The 22,826-nt window shown below is 38.8% G+C and overlaps 1 long non-coding RNA gene across 1 annotated transcript; it reads left to right on the forward strand.

Annotated features, from left to right (window-relative positions):
• Positions 1–17,892: 17,892 nt before the first annotated feature.
• LOC135328000 (uncharacterized) lies at positions 17,893–22,559 on the forward strand. Its single transcript, XR_010388717.1, has 2 exons — positions 17,893–18,019; positions 22,391–22,559. It is a non-coding gene; the product is annotated as an uncharacterized LOC135328000 (long non-coding RNA).
• Positions 22,560–22,826: the final 267 nt, after the last annotated feature.

The following is a 22,826-nucleotide window of genomic DNA, read 5'->3' on the forward strand; positions in this document are numbered from 1 at the left end:
CTATGGCTTTCAGCCTCCACTGAAAAATTAAAAGTGTGACTTGCTGTCGAAACAGTATGATTTGGATAAGAAAAATCCAATTTAAGCAGGATCAGGAGGTCAGAAGAGGAGCTACAGTCAAGGGAAGGTTGAGTGGACTCAAAGACCTTGCAGAGTCTGAACTTCTGTAGGCAAAAATTGGAAGCCCTCTTACAAGAGTGCCTAAGAGAAAGAAAATGTGTCCTTTGGAGTCTGACTGATGCAAAAAATAAATAAGATCATCTGTTTCAGGCTTCCATCCTATAGACCACCAAACATAGGAGAGCATCTCCAGTCATGAGAATAGGCTGAGTGACTTCATAAATAGAATATTGCTATTGAACTGCACAAGAGTTCGAGCAAATTGCTAAAATCCAGAGTAAATTCATGAATATCAGAAGACTTCTGATTTGTAGCAATGCAAATGAAAGTAGCTTAGGGCCCTATTTGCTGCAAGGGAACATGGAAGAGGACTTTTTTAACCCAAAAGAGTGTATGAAATGCTCCTAATTTTTAAGGTGCTCATTCTTGAATGCAGAATTAACTCAGCATTATTGATGAAAGAAGAACAAGCATCGCACCAATAGAAAAGTCATAGCAGCTTTACGTATTCAATGTGAGCAAGCAGGAGCAGATCCTACTCCCACTGAAGTCAATGGAATTTTTACAGGATTAATATCATAATGTTACAGAAGCTGCACAGGCAGGAAAGACATGCTGCACTTGGAGCTTTCTTGGTGATATTTGTAGTCAACCTCATGGAGAAGGTGTATCTTTGTATGTAGATGTATATTGTTTGTATATACAAACATATACACACACACACACGTGCATGTACACACAAATACCCTTTGTGGACAAACCAGGATCTTTAATCTTATTTCTTGAAAAATATGCAGAGAGCCTAACCTGAGAACTGTTAGGCCAGGTCTTTGGTTTAAAAATTCTATGTATATAGTTTGGTAGTTTAAATGGGAAATGTCTGGTTTATAACATGTGCTATTTTAAGAAGATTAAAGCTTTCCACAACAATTTTATTAAGAAAATAACCAGTGGCAAGTGTTGAGCTACTTTTTAACGTTTCTCATAATAATATCATTAAAGCAATAATTAAAATCCAGTTAGTGCATGATGATAAAGCACTATTTTTCAATACTGAATTTAGATGATTATTTTTCTAAGTTTGAGGTTTTTTAGTGCAAAGGGAGTTATAGTCAGCATGCTACTCTACAGTATTTTTAGTGATTATTTTTTTTCCACTGTACAGACTGATTTTTTGAAGTGATGCATTTGGATTATCTAGTTAAGAAAAATGTGTGGTTTTACATGTTAAGCATTCCCAAATATTTTCTTTTGCTTTTAATAGTCTTTAAAATTCAAACTAAAATTAGGCAGCAACAGATCTGAAGATCTGCAGTTTGGAAAAGGAACTTCTCATATTCACAACATTATGTTTAGTACCTTTTAGGTCTATAAAATGGTAATTCTGCTAGCCATTGTTGTTCTTATTGATTATGTTTTATTGCATTTCACACAGCCTCATGAGCCCATTCTGACCAAGTTATGTAGTGCTGGAAGACACAGTCTTCTTTTTGAAAAGCTTGTATTCTAAATAGGACAATAAATGAAAACAAGATATAGAGAATGTGAGCAGAAGAATAGGTATATAGTTTATATAGAATAGGAATGCAGATACCCAGATTTGTAGGCTCAGTAGTAGGTTGCTCATGTGAGAGAGAAAAACTGAGTTCTGTTCCCATATTTGATGTTAAATAGTCATTGGCTAAAATCTGTAAAACCTTCTAGGGAAGAAATCAGTTTTCTTCATGTTTGCAGGTGAACGTTCAGCTAAATTAGATACAGAGAGCAGCAGTCTCTCTTTCCTTCTCTGAGCACAAAGGTCTAACCTCCCATTCTTCTTCCTCCTTTACTTTTATATACAGCCACAGTCTCTAGACTTTATTTTGCCTGTTTTCAATATCCTCATGACAGTCAGAACAGAAGGGAGAGAGGCACAATCTAATATAGGAACTGGCCAAACAGAAAAGACAAATGTGAACACCTGACAGCCAGCACACATGTAGGAGAAACTTCAGTCCATTCCTTTCCCTCGCCCTGTACAGTAAGGTGCATTGTAATTTAATTCAAATGGAAACATCTATCAGCATTTCTTAAAAACTCCTGATGGAATTATACACAATACCTTTCTCTGAATAATATATTCCTACCCCACAAAGCCTGTCAGTCTTTTTTAGAGATAAGCAGTTCAGCAAATTTACTTACAGTTATGCTTTCTACAATCTCCTTCTCATTAGGATAACAAGGAAACATGCTGTCATGATTCACCATTTTTCAGTGATCTAGAAAAACTAGCAGATATTGTAGGTAAGTTTTCTTCACCCTCAGTTGGCCAGCATAAAATTTTCCATATCAAATCTTATTTGTCAGCCTCTGTCCTGTGCTGGAGTTTAGTGGCTGGTTTCTGTTGCTCCTGCAGCCATCCATGGCTCTGACTGTGCTGGTACAACTAAAGTGATGAGATCTACGAAGGGCACAGGTTATGGACAGTGCTGTCATTATAGGACTGCCAGGTCTTCAAAGCTTTAGCTGCAAATTTGCTACATATTAACTCACTGGCAGATGCCTTTACTAGGCCTAGAAGCTCTGCTGAACTTCCAGGCAAGAAGTCAGCCTGTCTCTTTTCACTTCTTTTTGGGGACTTATTCAAATGCTGTAAGCCTCAAGAAGCCCACCAACAACAATCCCACAAGTTCCTGTTGTTGTTTTTCTATCTTCTTCTTCTTCTTTTTTCTCAATAGAAATCATTGAAGGAACAACCTCAGTAGAAAACTACAAGCATGATTTGGTATAGCCTAGAAAGAGTATAATATGTAAAATAATTGACAGCAGATAATGTGAAGGTCAGCATTAAAAATCTGCAAAGGTATGCCCTTAATTTCAAAAATATTTTACTCATTGTCATTGCCTGATTCCTTTCTAGCTTACTTCCATTCTTATCCTTCCTAAATGTCATTTTTGGGGAATTTCCTATGTCCTTCCTGTTGATTAGCTATTTGCCATCTGTGACTTACCATGTTTTCTTCAACTTTTCCATTCTTTCTGCTATTAAATTCTTTGATCTTCCTACTACATAGTTGTTTGCTCTTCTTATGTTGTAGCAATGAATATACCATGTGGGGATATCAGCAGCAATGTTCCCCATGATTACAGCCAGGACATTAACCTAAGCTTCTCATTCTTTATTAAGTAAGAAGTCCGCAGGTCCTACTCAGATTTGCAAATCCAGCAAGCTCAGCTGCCAGAGTTATCCAACCTAGATTTCTCTACCAGCTGCTTTCACAGATTAGTCCATTGCTGCGTTGAATCAGGACTGTGTCCCTTTCATGTGGTGACTGCCACATATCATCATCTCCATGGCTTCACTTGTTCATTCTGCTGCCATTTCGTGGGTGTCTTTCTTTTCTTTTGGCCCATCTTTATAGCAGATCATTCATATGTTTAGGAAATTCCATAGGATGGTGGCACACAAGAATAACCAGGCTTTGACCCAAGGAGCCTGATCTTAGGGGAGCATCTGAGAAAATGCCTGGGACAGCTCATCCTCCCCACCCTGCCTCCCCAGCACACACACCCCCTTCCCCCCCCCATGCTAAATTAGGTAGAACATAATCTGGTGTGAAGATGGGAATCTGGTGTGAAGATGCCATGTCACTAATAGTCGTAACACCAAAGGGGCTTCCCAATAGTTCCTTCTTTACTCATCTTCCCAGCAAAACAACCTGATATTCCTTGCTAACTGTGGATTTCTATAATTGTTCCATTCAGCAACCCTTTACTGCAATATCATTTCAACTTTACATTCAAACTGACAGGAGAAAAAGAAGTTTACAGGATCCATCAACTCTTACTGTCCAGAAAAAAAGTTCCTCTCAAAAGCTTTTCACAACCAGTAATTTGTCTTACGACTGTAGTACCATTTCTGTCTGTGAATTTTCTGTAAAAGGATTAGTGGCTCAGCAGCTGTAGCTTGGGAATATTCTCAAATGGAGCAACTGTGATAATGGTAATTCAGTTACCATTTTTCTTTGTACACATAACTGGTAAAACTCCAACAGTTTCCAATTCAAGTATTTTCAGTCACAGATCACAAAGCAGTTTTGGAAGTTTCCTGCTAGAGAGACTGTGGCACAATCCAAATTCCAGAGAACTACATAGGAAACGTACCAGATATCTTGCTGGGAATTAATATAACTCAAAAAGCAAATGGTTCTTTAGTGCTGCATGATGGTTAGGTGAATCAGGAATAGAGAAACAGTTCTTTCCTACATCCTCATGACAAGAGGTAAAAGAAGGACATAATCCATCTGGAGTGTTGCATTCTGGGATGTGATGCTTAATACCCTGAATAGAGGCAGGAATAAGAGTTGCAAATTGCAAACTCTTTGGAGAAGACACTATTTCTTCCTCTAGTTTGTATAGACTTTAATTTGCTTCTAATGGGAGGTGAGGCTATGTAAGGAATGCAGTAATGGGCTCTAAATCAGCTTTCGAAAGGTCTATTGACTGTTGTCCTTAGAGCAGTTGTTAATTTACTTCCTTTTCTTCAGGTGGCTTGCTAATTCAGGGCTGCAGTTTCTGATTTTCTCCTCCTTGCAAGACAAAGGGTGAAGTGTAAAGAGGGAGTCTCTGGCGAGCAGTTCACTGCTGTTCTAGTGCTTTGTATCTTAGTGTTAGCTAAGGTGGCATGACCTTACATAATGTGACACATGATAGAAGAAGTAATGCGACAAGACATATCAGACAGGCAGAGCTGCACACGGGATATATGACAGATCTCATCCGAAACAAATATTGCTTTTAGCAAAGATAGTACTTTAAAAGGCACTTTGCTTTCCTATCTGCCCTTCAGACCGTTGATAGATATGAGGATGGTTACAGAGGCTAAACATCTGTCCTGAGTAGTGCTACAAACCCAACAAATTGCTGAAGTTAATCTCTAAAATTAGAAGCTTTTGCAACAAAGCCAAACATAAATACGTTAAGCTCCGCAGTCAGGAGGAGAAGATGGTGGATTTTTTCCCCCCATTGGCTGTCAAGTCAGTTGTAGAACTAATAGCAGAAGGCAACAGTTATGCTGCCAATTAGAAATAATACAAGTGAGATTTCATTAATTTGGGTCATTATGGTTGGAAGACCACTTGCAAAACCTGGAGTTCTGTGAGTTAGTAAAGAAACATAAACAATGAAAGAAAACGAGGCTATTGTAGCACATATGGTCCTATATACTTGTCAACCATTGTTTAACTTTGTTCAGAATTTATTGCCATATATTCACAAATACACTGTAGTCTAAGTTTTGAGAATAAGTGTAATAAATAAATAAATAAATGAAGTGTAATAAATAAATTAACTGACATATGAGACCAAGCTGCAGTGGTGAGCTCTTGCAGAGCTGCACAGAAACTCTCATGTTTGAAAGGAATGGTAAAATAGCAGAATGACTTAGATTCTTTCATTTCACTTTAAATATATGTGTCTACCTTTTTCTGAAGAGTGTCAAGGATTTTCTAAGAATGAATGAATGAAGATTCAATATGTCTTTGGGCACTAAAAATGAAATATTATTTATTCCTAACCAAGAGGTGAGCTGGGGCTTAAGGAGAGTAAACAAACTGCAGAAAACAGCATAGAGAATTAGTGACCAAGTCTAGCATATGTCACCTGCACTGCCTTCCCCTTAGATCAGATCACAGGGATGAAACCAAGTGCAGATTTGTAGGAGGAGCTATGAGGACTCCACAACCCTTAACACCACATTTCAGGCATCTGCTTCATATCTGTTAGAGCTGCAGGCAAATGACTTGGCTGCTGAGTAGGCCCTGGCCTGAGGTTAAATTAACTGAACAGAACATGGGAAACTACTGGACATGACATGAGAAATTGCTGGATGTGACAGATAACCGTGCAAGAAGCTGACAAAAGTTACAGATAGGTCCGTGAGGGATAGATAGAGTTCACACATAGTGAAGGGGAAGTTATGTGAGAAACGGCCAAACCCTGCGGGTAGTTGGAGGGACCTTGGACATCTTTTGGGGTGCAAAACTTTACAAGATAAAACCTTCAAAGCACCTATAACAAAACTGTGGACAATAGGAACAAAGTAATTAGGAGTGGGCTGCTGTTTATTTGGGAGGAGGCTAGGGCAGAGAAAGGTATAAGGACAGTGAAAAAGAGGATCAAGAAATGAGAAAAGGGATCATGTGATCCTTAACGTCTGGAGGTGCCAGCCCAGCAGCCCTGCACTTGATCACCACAGCCCACATCAGGACAACAAACTAAATTTGTTTTTTTCTGGCCACAACATTGAATCAAACCTGCTTTTGCCATCAGGAGGGCTTGGCTTTGCCAAGCCAGGGTGCTTTCTCTGGCTGACAGGCAAACACTCAGATGAATGGATCCCGGTGTTGCTATGTCAAGCCTGACAGCAGCAGCGGCATCTTCCCAATGCATCCTAATCTACCCGAATTGTGACCACATCCCAAGTACCTTCATTGCAGGCACAGCTGATGCCATGCGAGATCAGCAACCAGCGCAGAGGTAGCTGAAGACTCAGTTGTGTTGAAGATTGTAACTCAATACACATTTTGCCCAGATTCCTATTAGTTTTCTGACAGGAGAAGCGTGCTTTCTTTGGTACACTGCCCCTCCTTGGCTGATCTTCATATTACAAGCTTTATTACCACTTTTCAAGGAAAAAGGCCTTTAATTCACTCCTTTCTTTAAGGGTAGACTCCTCTGTTCTTCATAAACCTTAGTATCCTTCCTTTTTGTTTACAGTTTTCCAATGCATTCATTATTATAATGTCTCCTGTTCAGTCCTCTCTTAATCTACCTAAACACATCTCTGCTCATAAATCAGTCTTTCCCTCTACAATCATTTCCATGCTCTTTTCCATGCTCCTGTTATATGACCAGCTTTCACACAATACAAACACCCATAAAGTGTAAGTCACTATTTTCTCGTAGCTTCACTGCAAGTAGCTTTTTATTGCCCTGGATGAGATGTTGACCCGGAGCTGGGAGATCTGGAGATGATTTCTGGACATAAATGAAAGCTGTGGGACTAAAGTTTTACTCACGGGGCTCATTTCTGGCTCGCCTGATGCTCTGAACAATATTGGGCATATCAGCTCACATTCTGACTTCAGCATCCCTCTCCTGTTCAGAGAGAACAATACTAAGCTTTCTTTGAGGGATGTTTTGTGATTTAAGGGGTGAAAATGAGCTAAGGACAATTCAAGCAGCATTATGTGCTGCTATATTTATTGCTATTTAGTTTTCCCATTACAAGACTGGACAGGCTCTGTGCAGAAGTAAGGGGGAGGCTCTTTATGAGCTAATATTTGGCAGTTCCTTACCAAATGAGATCCCACCAGGGAGACCTTTGTCAGGTGCCAGCACTATTTAGATAATGTTTCAAAATGCAAATACTTTAGAAGAGGGATTATCCACAGAAATCATTCTAGTTGGATTAAAAGATTTGTGAAGGAAGAAAATTGGACAGGAAGAGACACATGAAGGGTTTTTTTTTTTCCCCCTTCTCAAATGTGTTGCTGCTAACATCAGTTTGGCTAATTCCCATGGGTCACATCCTGAGTACAGGAGTGCACTCTGAAAACCTGTACTGTTAGAGAGGGCAGGATTTAGTCTTTTTCAGGTTTGCCTTTTTGAGTTATCTGTTACTTTTCTCCCTGTTTATAAATGGTGAATTTTCATTGATATAAGGGAAGATGCTTCTGATTTACATCAAGAAAGATGAGCAGAGAATTAGGATCTTGACTTACACTCCGCAAACTGATTCCCTACTGTTGCTCAGAGAAATATGTACTAAGCGATAGTGCATAAGATTTCATTGTTTCTTTACCAGAATAGAAATAGTCTGATATATACCAGCCTCTATTGTCATTTTTATGAATAACTTGAGCCAGTTGTTCTATTCTAAATATTATATGAAGAGTTTCTTTTTTGTGCTCTTTCTTTCTCTTCTTTAGTCCTTAAATATTCTCCTGAAAGGGATTTTGCAGGTTTTTATTGCTAGAAGCTGTGGAGTTATGGGAAAAAAATAAAATAGAAGCTGTGAGAATGTAGTTTTCGATAAGTATAGAAAGGTAATTAAAGTTTGCAACCTTAAATCATAGCTCTAGGACATTTTTCTCAGCTAATCTCTCAATAAACAAGCAGAAAAGAATAGCGAAGAACCATGTATGCTTTATTTTTGCATACTTAGGGCATATGGGACAGCTCTTAGCAGAACACAGTATTGATTATGGAGGCTGTTTTCATAAAAGTTCTGCTTTTCACTGAAGAATGCATTTCTCTGTATGCTAATTCCCATGCTGTAAACTCCACTAACACCCTAACAAGAGATATATTTCCAGTTTGAATGCACAGCTGTATGGATAGATTTGGACTTGACTTCCTTTGCTCTTGACATAAATGTCAAGCTGAAGCACCATCTCTCTTCTTGCATCTCTGGAACCAAGGGTTGCACAGCCTGACAGTTGGCAGCCTGATTTACTGTCTCAGAAGTCATTGTGGAGTGGTGGCTTTTATTCTTCTTTCTTTTTGTACTGCTTTCTTCTTGCATCTTTTTTTCTTAGCTGTATGGTGTTTTGTCATTTGAAAACTGAATGACACATTAATTTCAAGCACTAATGGGAAACGTTCAACTTGAAATGGAGTCCATTTAAAGAAAGTTAAATGTAGTTTCTCTCGATGCATTTACCTTGAGACATTTTGCCAGTGTTATACTTCTGCATTCATATTTTCCCATCTTTAAACCATATTTCTTTTCCTCTGTTGTTGTGTGAAAGACAAAGTCACTGGGGGATGATAATGACAGACTGAGTGACTATACAAAAGGTGCCCCCAGAACTGTCTTTATGCCATAAAGAGCAAGTTGAAAATTTTGCACCTTTTTCTTTTCCAGAGGAAATTCACATAACATGCAAATAGACATTTACTTTTCCAAAAACACCCACTGTCCTTGAAAAGATTTGTTACAAAATTTAAATCAAACTTTTTTTTTCTGTAAAAATAGAGTATCAACAGATAGTGTTTGATCAGCCTTGGTACAAAAAGCCCCAATCAAATATATGTATGAAAGCAAGAGCGGCAGAATCCCTAATGTCTTCCAGTGCCTGGCAGTATAAAGTATTACGTCTGATAATAGTGGTTAAAATTTTTCCAAAATGAAGTATGAAAAGCATTTCCAAAATGAAGTATGATTTTTATGTTAACAGCGTCCCTTTAATTAATTAAGCCTAGCATATTACCTCTGGCTGGATACTGCTGGCTGCGTCTGAAAGAGCAAATGAATTCCTACTGCCTGAGTTGTAGTCATTCTATTTACACAGTTTTAAAGCCATGAGACCTTCTGTTTTTTTCAGTATAGTGAATTCAGGAACCACCACCCAAGCCATAATCTAAAGACTGCTAAGCCATAATCTAAAGACTGCTTCACAGATTAATCCTCTTTTGGGATTCAGTTCAATCCTAAAGTCACACAGTTCTCACAGACATGCAGTTTTTCTTGTCCGTTCTAACTGGCTTTCCAATGTGCCTCTTCACAAATACTGTGGAACGTTGTGGAGGTAGTCAATAGCCACTACACTGATACAGAAAAGAAGGTTATCTGTCCCTGGATGAATACAAGAGGCTACAATTTATGATTTTCATTATTATTTCTATGAGTTAGTGCTTATAGACTCCAAACTGAGATTTCTTTGTAATGGGCACTTTCCAGAAAGAATTTGCCCCGGCAACTTTTAGGGCTTTTAAAATTAACCTGCCCAGAGTTAGTGGCACCAATGTAATTCTTTTAGGATAAATAAAGTGCTTTTTTTTTTCCCCTCAGATTTTCTTGGCTTCATACTGGAGTAAACTGCCCCATGATAAAGCACAGCTTCCTTTTAGGGTTTGTCTGTCTATTCAGTACAGACAGAGATGTGGTAGGATCATGGATCTCTTGCCAGTTTAGACCCCAAAGCATCAAATGACTAAATCTATAGAGACAAAATAAATCAACAGAAAGAAGTGCATTTGCATAAGTGGACAGTGACATTGGTTTCAGTGGTCGAAGCTAGTGACCTCAAGCCATGCTGCAATAAATCAGTGATTCCTGTAGTTTATCCACTTGTTTTTGTTTTTTTTTTGTTTTTTTTTTCCCCCCAGACAGATTGGGAATTCTCTGCCCTGCTTCATTTTCCCCCAAGAATGAAGAGAACATGCTTATTTTAACTACCAAGACCCAGATCAAATGCAATTTGCTCTCCAATGAGGACACCCCCTAACTAACAAGTACAATAACTTATCTGCATGGTTCATCCCTCATACCATGAACGTTCAGTGCAGAAGGATTTGGAGAAATATGGTAGCCTTATTTTTCCTAGCTTACCACAGACCTTGTGGTGCTTTGGCTTTTTTTTTGTTTGTTTGTTTGTTTTGCTTTTTAAAAAAGCAAAAAACCTCTATTTATCATCAACTAGCTCATTACCAAAGCTTTACTAGCTCAGGGCAATGATACTGTGCTTTTGCTTTATTTTCTTGCTTCCTCTAACAGTGAACATAGGCAAGAACAGCTGGTTCTTGCTTTCGATAATTTTTGCAACTGAACTAAAGAAAATATAGCAGACTCTGAAAACAGAAATCTTTGTCAGGGCAAAATTCCTGTGGATTCATCTGACACTCACACAAGCAACTTTAATATTGGCAGAGTAGGTTTCGGCAGAAGAAGAACTGGGAGTGGGCAGCTAAATAAAGGGTCTGAAACGGAGGGAAGGTGTAAGCCTCTCTCACTGTATCTCATCGATACACAAGGATCCCTCCATCATGAGGTGCTGAGAAAATGGGAGAAACACCTTGGTATTTAGTCAGCATCCACCTCCCAAAAGACAGGCCCAATGTACACCAGAAGCCACAGAAATATTTGGACAATGCCATCATTTTTCATTTAAGAAAGTTATGACTTTTGGTTCACAGTGACTTCCAGTATGAAATGTTTGCCAGATTGAATGTAAAAATAAAAGAGCTTCTCCCAAAAGCAGAAATGAAAAAGTTTGGAATGCGCAAAGTTAAATATTTAAATGGCCAATACAGAATGTTTTTCAGACCATTGCATTTTTTTCAATATTTTGGATTTTCATCCAAATTTTCGTTTGACTTTTCAGAAGTCCTTATACAGAAAGAACAGTTTCCTACATAATTCTTATTCTTCTTTTTTGCACATGATGTGTCACGTCTTCCTCAGTTTGATCTCGTCTTTTTTCTCTTAATTGCTCAGTTCTTTGCATCACAATTTATCTTCTGACTAGTTATGAGCAAACCGTAGCTTGATTAAAGGTTTGTGTTCAATTCACATTAAATAATCCAATATTAATGATGAACCTGGGCTTCCTGGTTTTCCCAAATATAACTTGGGAATTTTACCAAAAAAAAAAAAAGGACCCACAATCTTTTCAGCTTGCTTAGAGTGGAAATGTCAGGAAAATAGCTTATGTTTTCCTCTGTCTTACCATCTGTGTCCTAGAGGTCTGGGGATGTGAAATAATGAAAAATGCATTCTGCATGAAATATTGGAATTGTTTACTTAGTTAACTCTGTTAGGAGCACAGGTTTTCTTTGGCCAGATCCAGCTGTATCTTTCTTCCCAGCAGTCTTGTGGCTATTTGTACTCTTCTTACAGCTCCCACGGGCAGCACTTTGGCACATGGTGCACTGCAGACATCTCAGCTCTGCCTGAGCATGCCATCAAGTCCAGCAGGTCTGTCCAGCAGTTTTTCTGAAAGGGTCAGAAGGACAGTATTTAAGCAATTAAAAGATCATCTCTTTTTGCCTAACAGATAAATGTTTTTAACTGTTTTGACTTTTTTAACAAAAAAAATGCTATTTTGCACTAACTGCAGGCTTTCTAGCAGTCATTCATACATTCCCATCTTAACATGTCACTGGGACTTTTTTTTTTCTATACCATATTGACCTCCCTGACCATTTAATCTCCTTCTATTTTTGCCATAAAAACTTTTCACAAAAATACCTTTGCTGAAAATCTAGATCTGAGCTTCTGTTTCTAGCAAGAGCTTTGTTCTATTAGTCATTTCTAAAGAGAGCCACTCTCCAGGCTCATGCAGCCAAAGCTGTAAATTGTAATAGTAGTGGAATAGACAGAAAGGCAGATCCTTTGTTAATGTGTTTTAATGTTTTCCTTATTGAGAGACATAGGAATTATCTTATACCCTTTGATTTTCCGCAGTGGCAAAAGATTGTCCAAATTCCCCTTTGAATGACTTTTCCAGTGCTGAGCTTGACCAGTTGCAGAGTTGAGGATTTTAAAGATGGTTTCTCACTCCTATCTGTGCAAAATGGTCATTTTATGCCTATATCTGCTGCTGCTTTTTTTTTTTTTTTTTTTTAACCAGTATTTTTTGATCATTATTAGAGTTAGAATCTTCTTCCTGAAAGCTTCTCTTCCTTTTCCTCAGCGAGGCTAGGGCTGGTGTCTGGGTAATTCCAAGCCGTCAGCCATGTTGTATTAAACTCTTTCTGTCATTCATGGGCCATCATGTTTGCTATTTTGTGCCAGCCTTACAATAGTCTGCAAACACAGGAAATAGATTCATGTGGTTAAGAAACCCAGAAACTGCATGGCTGCAGAGAAGAGAGAAAGGTAAGTGGCATTCACAAGTGGTAGCAGCTGTAAAACTCTTATTGCTTGTATGAAAGTGGTTATATGGGTGTATAATAGTGTACTATTTCTTCATTCAAGCTCTCCTTCTATGCTAGAATGGACACGGTTATTATTATGAGCTGTGCCCTGCAGACAGAGGCCCAGCAGCAAAGATTTCAGTGCTGGAAGAGAGTCTGTTTTTGTGATGCTGTGCATGGGACTAGACAGAAGACTAGTCAAATCAGCCAAAAAGCTCATACTGACTTCAGTCTCATACTTTTTCAAAATGCAGAATTAAGAAAAAAATTGGCTGCTTTATCCTATTTCCAATAATATTAATTATTTTTATATTATCAATGCTTTTTTTATGGTCTGTCAGTTCTATAGCCTCTAGAATAATCTTTCATTTATAACTAACTTCACTACTCAAGAACCAGAAGCACTCACAGCAATGAAGATTATAGATTAACAAATGATACCATTTTAATGTCATTTTTATTTTAATCTAAATTATGCAGTATTTCTCAGTTTTAAATCTCCTTGACAAAATACAATTGATGTGAAAAATGGCAGTCCAGTTTTAGTATCCCTAAGATTTCCAATTAAAAAGCTGGCTCACAGACAATACTGGTGCATTTACAGTAAGACCAATCAAGAGTAACTCAATTGGTACTGATTTACCTAGTGTAGGTTTTTAGTGGTGTAAGTGAGAGCAAAAACTTGCCTGGATCCTTAATGTACTTTGATTTATGCAAGCCATGCCCCACACTTATCTGCCTTTGTAAGTCATTTTACTGATAGGATGTTGCAAAAGCATGACTTCCCTAACAGAGCCATAAATGTTCTTAGATTGACATTGATGAGTGTTTCTAAAATAAAGAGGGAAGAGTGCAGCATACTGAATTCAGTGATGCTTTAGTTTAAGCTGGAAGTGCATCACCAGCGATCACGCCGAGGGAGGTGTTGCACGGCGCAGTAGGTGCCTTAGCTTTCCATCTGCAGCTCTGCAGCCTGCTCGGCAGTCACAGCTCTGGACCCTTTCACCCGAGTTGTCGTGGCAGAGTTTCCCGGAGCCTCTGTGGCAGTATTTTTCCCTTGTTCTCATGCTGTCCTTCTCATGCTCTTTATTTCACAGCCCTGCAGCTGCACACACTGATATTGCTGTTATGGGAAGTATTTGCCACCAGCATGAGAATCATCCCTACTTTAACCCCTTTTTCCTACCCTTTGGTTGTAACTTTTGGGTTACATTAGGGGACCCAAGAACATACAAGCACAAGGCTTAGCAGCCAGTCAATGTGCAGCCCCTGCCACTGATCAAGTGTGGTCCAGTATTGTAATGAGGAACATCCAATGGGCGGTTTGAGTGGGTCCTGATGAAAACCGTATTGTTGCTGTGGGAAAAGTATTATGGGAGGGGGCACACTTGCTGCACTGGATGGGACCCCAGGGGATGATGCTCAGCTGGGGACCCCATTGCTTCTCTTCCCTTCTCTCTCTCTTTTTCTATCTCCTCTTTTGATTTTTTATTTTTCCCTAGAAGTAAATTTCACCATTGGAGTCAATGTACAACATCAGCTATGGACCCTGCTACTAACTCCTTGTGCATGTGAACTTGTCTCAACTTCATTTGTGCAACAGAGGCACTGTAAAGCAAAAAAGACTGATGATAATAGCTTGCTTTTGTATACCTACACTAGTAAAGCAGAAGTTCTGGAACAGTTTTCTGGCCTTGAGGCCAACTGTCAGGATTGATCAGTGTCCACATAGCCTCTTCCTCCCAAACACTGGCTGCATCTGCACCTTCTGCAGGGAATAGCTTTGGTCCAAGCTAACAATGATTCAGACACCCCTGAGGGCATCGAGCACTGATTCAGCTCACCCTAAACATCTAGGGCTGCATACGTAGGCACCTAGTGCCAGCCCAGCTGTCCTGTAGAGTATGAGGCATCCAAACAGGGATATCGCAGGGGACCTATGCGAGACACCATCCTGTGTACTGGGAGCTTAGAAACCTACACTGTGATTCAGTTACCAACATAGACATCTGGTGTTACATACGTTTTGCTATAGGGAATCCAAGAGATCCCCAGAAATCTGGCAGGTATCATAAAGAACTTACAAGAGACCTGACCCTTCAAGGGCAGTAGAAAAGAAGACACTGTGGGGCAGCTAAAATTACACTAGACTCTTCTTTTTGGGTTACTAAACTGTCCAGTGCATGAGCAAACAATTAAATTGGAGTGCCTTAATCTTGATTTGAATTTTGCCTTTGGCACCATGATGATGACTACCTGGAAAAGCTTTTAAATATAATGAATGTTTTCTGACTTTCTGTGTGACAAGGTGCTATTCTGTATGAGTAATACTGGTTTAAATGGCCTCTGCGTTTAAACAAGACAAAAGAGGGGAGTTGTACATTAATCAGCAAACTAGAGTAAAATAAGGATTGGCTTTGATAGGCTTCCATATACTAAATATTGCTTAGTGTTCTGTTCATCCTATTGACAAACTTCATACCATGTGTACCACGTTGCATGGATAAAGGTATTACAGTCTAAATAAAAAAGGCATGACAAACTTTTTCAAAAAAATCTTAATTTTTCTAATAATTCTTTATATTTTGTTATATCAAGCCTTTCAGCTAAATTAAAACAGTCTGCCTCATGTTAGAACTCATTTCTAGAGATATTATTGCACATGCTAAAAACCAAGCATAAAATTTTAGACTATATGGCTGATACCAGGTCAATAGTTTCATAATTACATTTTTCTCAAAATGCTCAGATAACTTGGTGCTGGGAATAAACTATACACATTTGCACCTTGCTTTCACTGTGCTTTTTTATTTACCAACAGGGACATCAGAGCATCTTTATTGTGTTCTCATATACAAGGTTGTTGAAAGAGATTGAAAGATGAAGGAAGAGAAGATCATGAGAAATGAGAAGGATTATAAAAGACTTAGAAATAAGATTTCATTTCATTGAAACAGGTACCTATATTGTTTGGCTTTAAGGAAGTTTTAAACCCTTATCTTAAGGATCCTTGTCACTATAAAATGAACTGATGTTACAATGATTCAATACTGTGCTCAACGTTTCTGAGCTTGAGTGCTCTGCATTTGTTGTCTGTGTCATGCAGGGTTGAGAGATAATAGGCAGGTACTGAGAGACCAGTATCCTCATGGAGTTGTCCTAGTGAAAGTTTTCTGAACTCTCTTTCTGAGCCTTGAGAAAAATAGCAAATGAAGCAGCAGAAAGGAGTGGAGAAGAAAGGACAAGCTGGAACTGTAAAGAGTTAGAAGCAATGGATTTGAAACAGAGAAAACCGAAGTTTGAAGAAACCAGTGGTGATGATATGAATGGAAGATATACAGGTTCTGAAAACCACTGTTTACCCTAGGAAAATGCACAGGGTAATTTCACGCTAAAGAGATTGTTATGTTGTTAATTTTTGGGAGAGTGTTCCTAGATATGCTTGGTGCATCTCCAGAGCTCTGCCCAGAACTTTACAGTTACTTTACAGTTCTGCTTCAGCTCCCAGTTCTCAAATCAGAGTCACATCAGTAGATTAGTTTCGTTCCCATTCCCATTTCATTTCCCTTGGCACCCTTTGGTGAACTCCAATGATTATGAGGATAAGGGATTATTTACACGCTCTAGATCCAGACAGAGATCAGGCTTTGCAAACATTTATTTTATGGTCTGCAAATTCATTGCCTTTTGTGACTTGCATTAACCCAAGCAGTGATTAGCAGTCATGTTATTAACCTATTATATAACCTATTATATAGATAATATCAGCCTGGCTAGTACCTAAAAGCTTCAGGCTCATTTAGCGTGCTATTTTTTCTAGCAATATGTTAAAGGTGTTTACAGGATTTTAAAAATCTCAGTAGACTAATCAATACAGAAATATTTGCTGCTTCCACCGAAAGTTTCTTTATTGCTCATTGAAGTTAAGGAAATATATACATTTATCTTTTATTTCCAGTTTGCAAAAATGACAGTTTTCTACTAAAAACTTAATCATGTAGGTAGTTACCTTTAATTAAATAGGTAGAAAACACAGAGAGTAGGTAAGGAGCTAAATATAAAGACAGAGAGCCTGATTATGGTGAATGAGTGAGGTCTCATTGTATTACCTACAATACACAGTAGAAGAAGGACTCTTGACTGGAACAGATTATGATCATGTTTAACTATTTATAATGGATCATTATAATAGATGGGAAAATTACCTGAGAAACCATATTATTACAATCCACAATCCTTTGTGGAGAGTAGAATTTTCAGACTGATTCAGAGTATTTTCTCATATTCATAAGCTGTACTGGAGAAAAGCAATTAAGTTTATGAACCATCTATAGCCTAGTCCTAATTACAAATATTACCAGCTGGCCATTTTGACAGGTATGGGAAATATAAGGGAGCAGTCTAGAACTGGTCAGAAATGGGATAAAATATTGGATCCCTCAATTTTTCTCTCTCTTTTCTCTGAATCTTCATTATTTGATTTTTTATAACAGCTTTATGTTGCTTTAAAAAATATAGTGGAAGCTGCAGAGGGAGGACTCTTGAAAATGTCATCTGTGTTTTGCAAAGGGGAAACTTTACATTTTCATTTTCAAAATTTCAGCTTTAAAAAGAACATACTCTGCTGTGTCAGGCAGAAAATGTTAAAAGTAGACAAAAGAAATAACCTTAAACATTACCAAGTTCCAGTTTGCATTTGAACCTTTGCCTCAGGCTTTCATTTTATGTTTAATACCATTTCCTGGGTCTAATTGCTCCAAAGAAGCAGTGATGAAAGCTAGAGAAAGAGACCCTATCATAGCAAAAAAAAATCTGCTTCTGTTTATATGTAGTGGTTAAATAAATCCCTCTGTGTGAAGTCCATTTGTAGTGAACTGCAGAGGAAACAAGACGTTCCAGGTCCAGAAGGTTCTTGGAGGTGGCTGGTGGGTTCTGTAAATGAGAATCCACTGCTCCAGACCCAGCTGTCCTTCACCTTTGCTTGCATTTTCTCTCCAGCTCTCTCCATGCACATGCACAAAATGAACTCAGGAGAATTAGTGCAAATGGCCCAATGTGAATTTCTTTCTCTTTTCCCAGGGTTCTAGCCCATCTCTGGAGGCAACGTAACCAGCACGGTCCACCATGGGGTTCTGTTGCTGTTGCGGAAAAAGCACTTTACAGCACATTTTGGTACCGAAGTTATTGAGGATATCTACTTTCATACAGTGTGTTTGAGGTAATGTATCTTTATAGTTTCATGAGAAATGGAAATCCTGATTTCAATTCCTGATGCTACAGCCACTTTGTCACCTTTGAGCAAGCGGTGACTCATCTCTCCATAAAATGGATTATGGCAGGAATTGCTTGTCATCAAGGTGTGTTATGTGGCTAATTAGCTTATATTTGTAATGTATTTTTATGGCACTTGCATGAAAAGCCTTACACTGCTATAGTAATGAGTTCGCTCTGTTCCTATCAACTGCAAATGAAGCAAAGAGTCTTTTAATACTCAAGCATATTTCTACTCTTAATTATGGGCTAGATTATTATCACTCTCAGCCCAGCTTGAAGGTGTTCTCTTCGTTGCAATATCCATTTCTCAGGTTTGTGCTGTTAGTTTCAGCTAATTTATTTTTGTAATTGGAAAGGAAGTAAGTTTGAGGAGGCATCACTGTGCTTCATCTTGCCCATCAGGACAGAATAGCTTGTGGTCATTTGAATGTGTTAAGTATCCTGGGGTGCAGTCACAAAACCACTGTAAAATGTAAATTGCACTGAACTGAAAATGTGCAGGCTGTTAGCAAAAGTGAAGAAGAACAGGAAGGAAAGGCAGGTGAGCCTCAGCTCAAAGGCTAGCAATCTGTGGCTGCGCATTGTGCCACAGGTCCCTGCAACAGGGCATGAGTCGGTTTTTGACTCCTAGCACTTACAGCATCCTATTACTTTGGCATTATTTAGAAGTTAATTACAGGCCCCATCAGCTCTTTTGGCTTGATAATATTTCAGTGAAAAGTATTCAAGCATTATGTGACTGGTTGCAAGGGAGATTATCAAAAAGTCAGAGGAGTGTAATAGTCAGGGGATTTCTTTGTTAATAAAGAACTTAATGAAAAACAAATTAGTTAACATTACATTGAGCTGAAATCTTGCTGATAGCAAATTTTGAAATTAATTTAAAAAACCCCAAACTTACAATACATTTTAAACTTTAGCAAAACAGCCAAATTATGCGGAAAATTTAAAAAACTATAGATCTCCAGCTTATCCATCTAGCCATGCAGATGACCCTCGTTAGTATAGTATCTGAACACTTCAGGCATGCTATTAAAAAAAAAAGAAAAAGAAAAAGAAGCAACAAAACAGAAAACCGGCATTGTGTTTACAATGAGTAAATGGGTGAGTTGGCCATATTGGAATCCACATACGTCCACGGCTGCATTAGATCTGACTATGGCTGTTTCAGCAGACGTTAGGAGGAAGCTGCAGCTTGTGCTTCGCCTGCCCTGTGTCTGCCGAGAAGACAAACACAACGCAGCTGCATATGCTTCTGGCATACCAAGGAGGAGACTGCTAATTATGCCAGATGTTCAGTATGTGGCATGCCTAGGTAGAGGCACAACTGGACTAGCTTTGCCAGGATCAGATTTACAGCATGCAACTTTCTACAGTCAACCAAAATCTAACTGAATTCCCTCAGAGCCTTTCACAAGCCAGTAGCTGTAAATCTGAGCATCGTCCTGGGTCTTGCTGACCTAGGCTGTAATGTGGGACTCCTATGGACAAACTTTTCCTCACCAGCTAGCAACGAGTTTGGTTCCCCACTGGTTTTCTCCAGCATCAGGTATTTGTTCCCTTGCCAACTAATGTATTTTTCAACTAATGTGATGTTTGTGGGCTGAATAGAGAAGAGCCCACTTTGTATTAATGTTTGCATTCCCAAATGAAACATTCACAGGGTAATGATAGTTCAGTATAGGGAAATACGTTTCACGTTTGCTTTCCTTTATGTACTCTGTTCATGTATTGTGTGAAGATTTAGAGCATATGCATTCAGCATGAAGGCATGCATCAGTGCCAGAGCACTTCCTTGATTCTGCCTATCATACTTTCCAAATGGATAGTATAATGAACATGTATTTTGCTTCTGGAAAATGAATGCATCCTTATTAACCCCAGTGAGATAGGTAAGTATATTATTATCATAGCAATTCCACCCCTAAGTGCTAAAACATCATGGGTCAGGTCCCCAAAAGTCATGAGGCTGTCTTAAAATCATGACAATAGGAAAAATTAAATAATTTTCAGATTCTTTTTCTTTGCTTTTTATACTTCAAGCATTGAGAAACACTTGGGGTACATTTCCAAACTTCTCTTTGCAACCTTGGGGGAAAGAAACTTATGTTTTTGAAAGGAAAAACTTTCCAATAGTTATATATACATTTCACTCACAAAGTGAGATTTGAATAAATACATCATTATTTATTTTGCGCTTCATACTAAGATCGTGATCGTGGCAAGCGGGTTGTCGTATTTTTATAGGCAAAGAAATATGGCACATAATAACCAAGTCAGGGATTCGTAATGAAAATCCTTTTCAGCCGGACATGCAATTCCCTTACATTCTCTTGGAAATGCCAACTAGAGGCGAGTTCATTTCACCTAATCCAAGTTTGTTGTTTGGGAACTGTAATGGAAGAGATTCATATCACCTAATTCTATCTGTCTTGTAGGTGTCTAGTCTAAATGAGCTGCTAAGGCTCCTCTTATAGTTAATGGAGAGTGACAGGAACCTCCAGAATGCAATTCATTCCCCCTGTCATACACACCTGTCTTAAGGAAGAATGAGTGTTTCTGCAATCTCCATTGATTTTACAGGGAGCTTGAGGCAACTTTTTACACCCTTAATTTTTAGGCAGCTAAGGTTAGGTGTGAGGAATTCCACCACAAAGTCCAAGCCCTCTATTAAGGTTATACGTGAACTAGGTTCCCAGTCATGTAGTCACCAGTACACTAAATACCATCCTGGTATTTGGTAGTTAAAACAAGTGCACACTTTTGTGCTTCTATGCATTTGACAGCTTACGAAACAATTTGTATTTGTAATACATTTGCTTAAATGAAAACCTGATTAATTCTACTGTACTGACTTATTAGAACTAATAGGTTTTGTTACATGTGTTGCAATTTAAGCATTGTTAATTATTCAGAGCTGAGTGAATATCACAAAACATTTGTCATGAATATTTGCACACATTTTAAACAAAATTGTCCTTGGCAGTGTTTGCAACAGTTAAATATTTGATTTTCATGTATATTTGGGTGAGACAATTTTCTTTGCATGAATATCAGCAGAAAGGGAATCTCACATGAAAATGTACACAGATATTTATTTAAGTAAATAGTTTCACCTGCAATATACTTGCCAGCATCTTTGTGAATCTGCATAAGTGAATGGTCATGCAGCAACCAAAGCTATACGAAATAAATTAATGATAATTTCTATAAATGTCACTGGGAAGAAGACTGGGATTAGAGTCATTGTGTAGCACCACATTCAGCTGAAAAATGCCACAAAAAGTACCATTTGGCGATATCTCAAGCAAAGATATTCCAGAGTGTCCACATTCAGGGAAATAGCCCTGGACCTTTTAGAGTGACCTGCCACTGGGACATCCACCATACAGTGTATGCCGCTGTCCAGCACTGCAACTGCACTTGCTGTATATCTCTCGTTGCCTGGAGTGAGGCTTACAGTACTCCCAACTACTGCAAATGGAGCAGGGGAAAGACTGAACATGTTGGAGAGTGACAGCTGCTGAGGCTATTTCTTTCATATGGCAGAAGGCCTAAGATTCATCTCACCTTACGCTGGATTTCCCTAGCATAGAAATTTGCACTTAACCCAGTCCATCTAGATTCCTTTTAAAGTGAATAGAGAAAATAGGCCTTTGAGTTCAAAGCTGTGTTGGACCTTAGGAAGGAGTAAGCTATGTTTTGTAAGTGTCTCATTTTTATCTACATGAACAACTAACTTAACTCTCCTTTTTGCTCTCAGATCATGATCTTTTCTTTATCCAAACTATTTAAATATCATTTTGCCTGAGCTTGCTGCCTTCCAGGATGAAACCCAAGGTCACTCTGGGGACAGTAAACACCAGAAAACATTACACATAGGCAGGATGAGATTGCGTTGGATGCAGCTCCCCAAGGCCCATAGGACGAGCATCACACCCTCAAACCACCTTGCAGGATGCACAGCACACACCTTTTGCCTCCTGACAGAAAAACACCATTCCCTGTGACCAGCTGTCATGTCACTTCGGTCACTTGGAACTGGAAAGATACCGCACAGAAATAATCACAATGTCCTTGGACCAAGTGTTGCAATTTGTGAAAATAGCCTGTTTCCTCGAGAGTGGGCAAGCCCTGAGCGGTGTGGACACAATACACCCTGGCTACAAAACACCCTGGCTTTAGCGACACAAGTGGAGCTACAGCTCCCCACTGCTAATAAAGGGATTCTCGTCATCTGCACTATCAGTATCTAAAGGTAGGTGAGATTATCCCCCCCGTCTTTGATGATGTCTCTCAATTTCTGATCTTTCAGGAGGGAAAGAATCATTAAGGAAGAAGATCAGGCCAGTGGGATGATCCAGCAGCTGTTGAGTGAGGAATGTGCTGGCACTTTCTCAGGACTAAAGAGTGGTAGTGCATGAATCCAGCGCCTGCTGCTCTTTGAGCTAGTGCCTGGACCAATAAACCTCCTGTTACAATGAGCCTGCTGTGATTGTTTTGTTGGTATTTTTAATTTAAACAATAGCTAATTAAATATGAAAGCAATTAGTATTTCTGTTCAAACAGCTGTCATGTAATGTCGGGTGCTGCAGTTATAATTCCTTTGCAGTTTGCAAATGGTTTAGAAGCAATGGATTTTGGGGAGGGGAAGGAGAAATGCAGCAATATTTTCTATGGGCATCGAAAGTCACTGGCAGGTACATTTGCTTTTGCTGCTTCAATCTACAAGCATGTGAGATGCTTAGAAA

The sequence above is a fragment of the Dromaius novaehollandiae genome, chromosome 3 (assembly GCF_036370855.1).
Source record: "Dromaius novaehollandiae isolate bDroNov1 chromosome 3, bDroNov1.hap1, whole genome shotgun sequence".
Taxonomy (NCBI): domain Eukaryota; kingdom Metazoa; phylum Chordata; class Aves; order Casuariiformes; family Dromaiidae; genus Dromaius; species Dromaius novaehollandiae.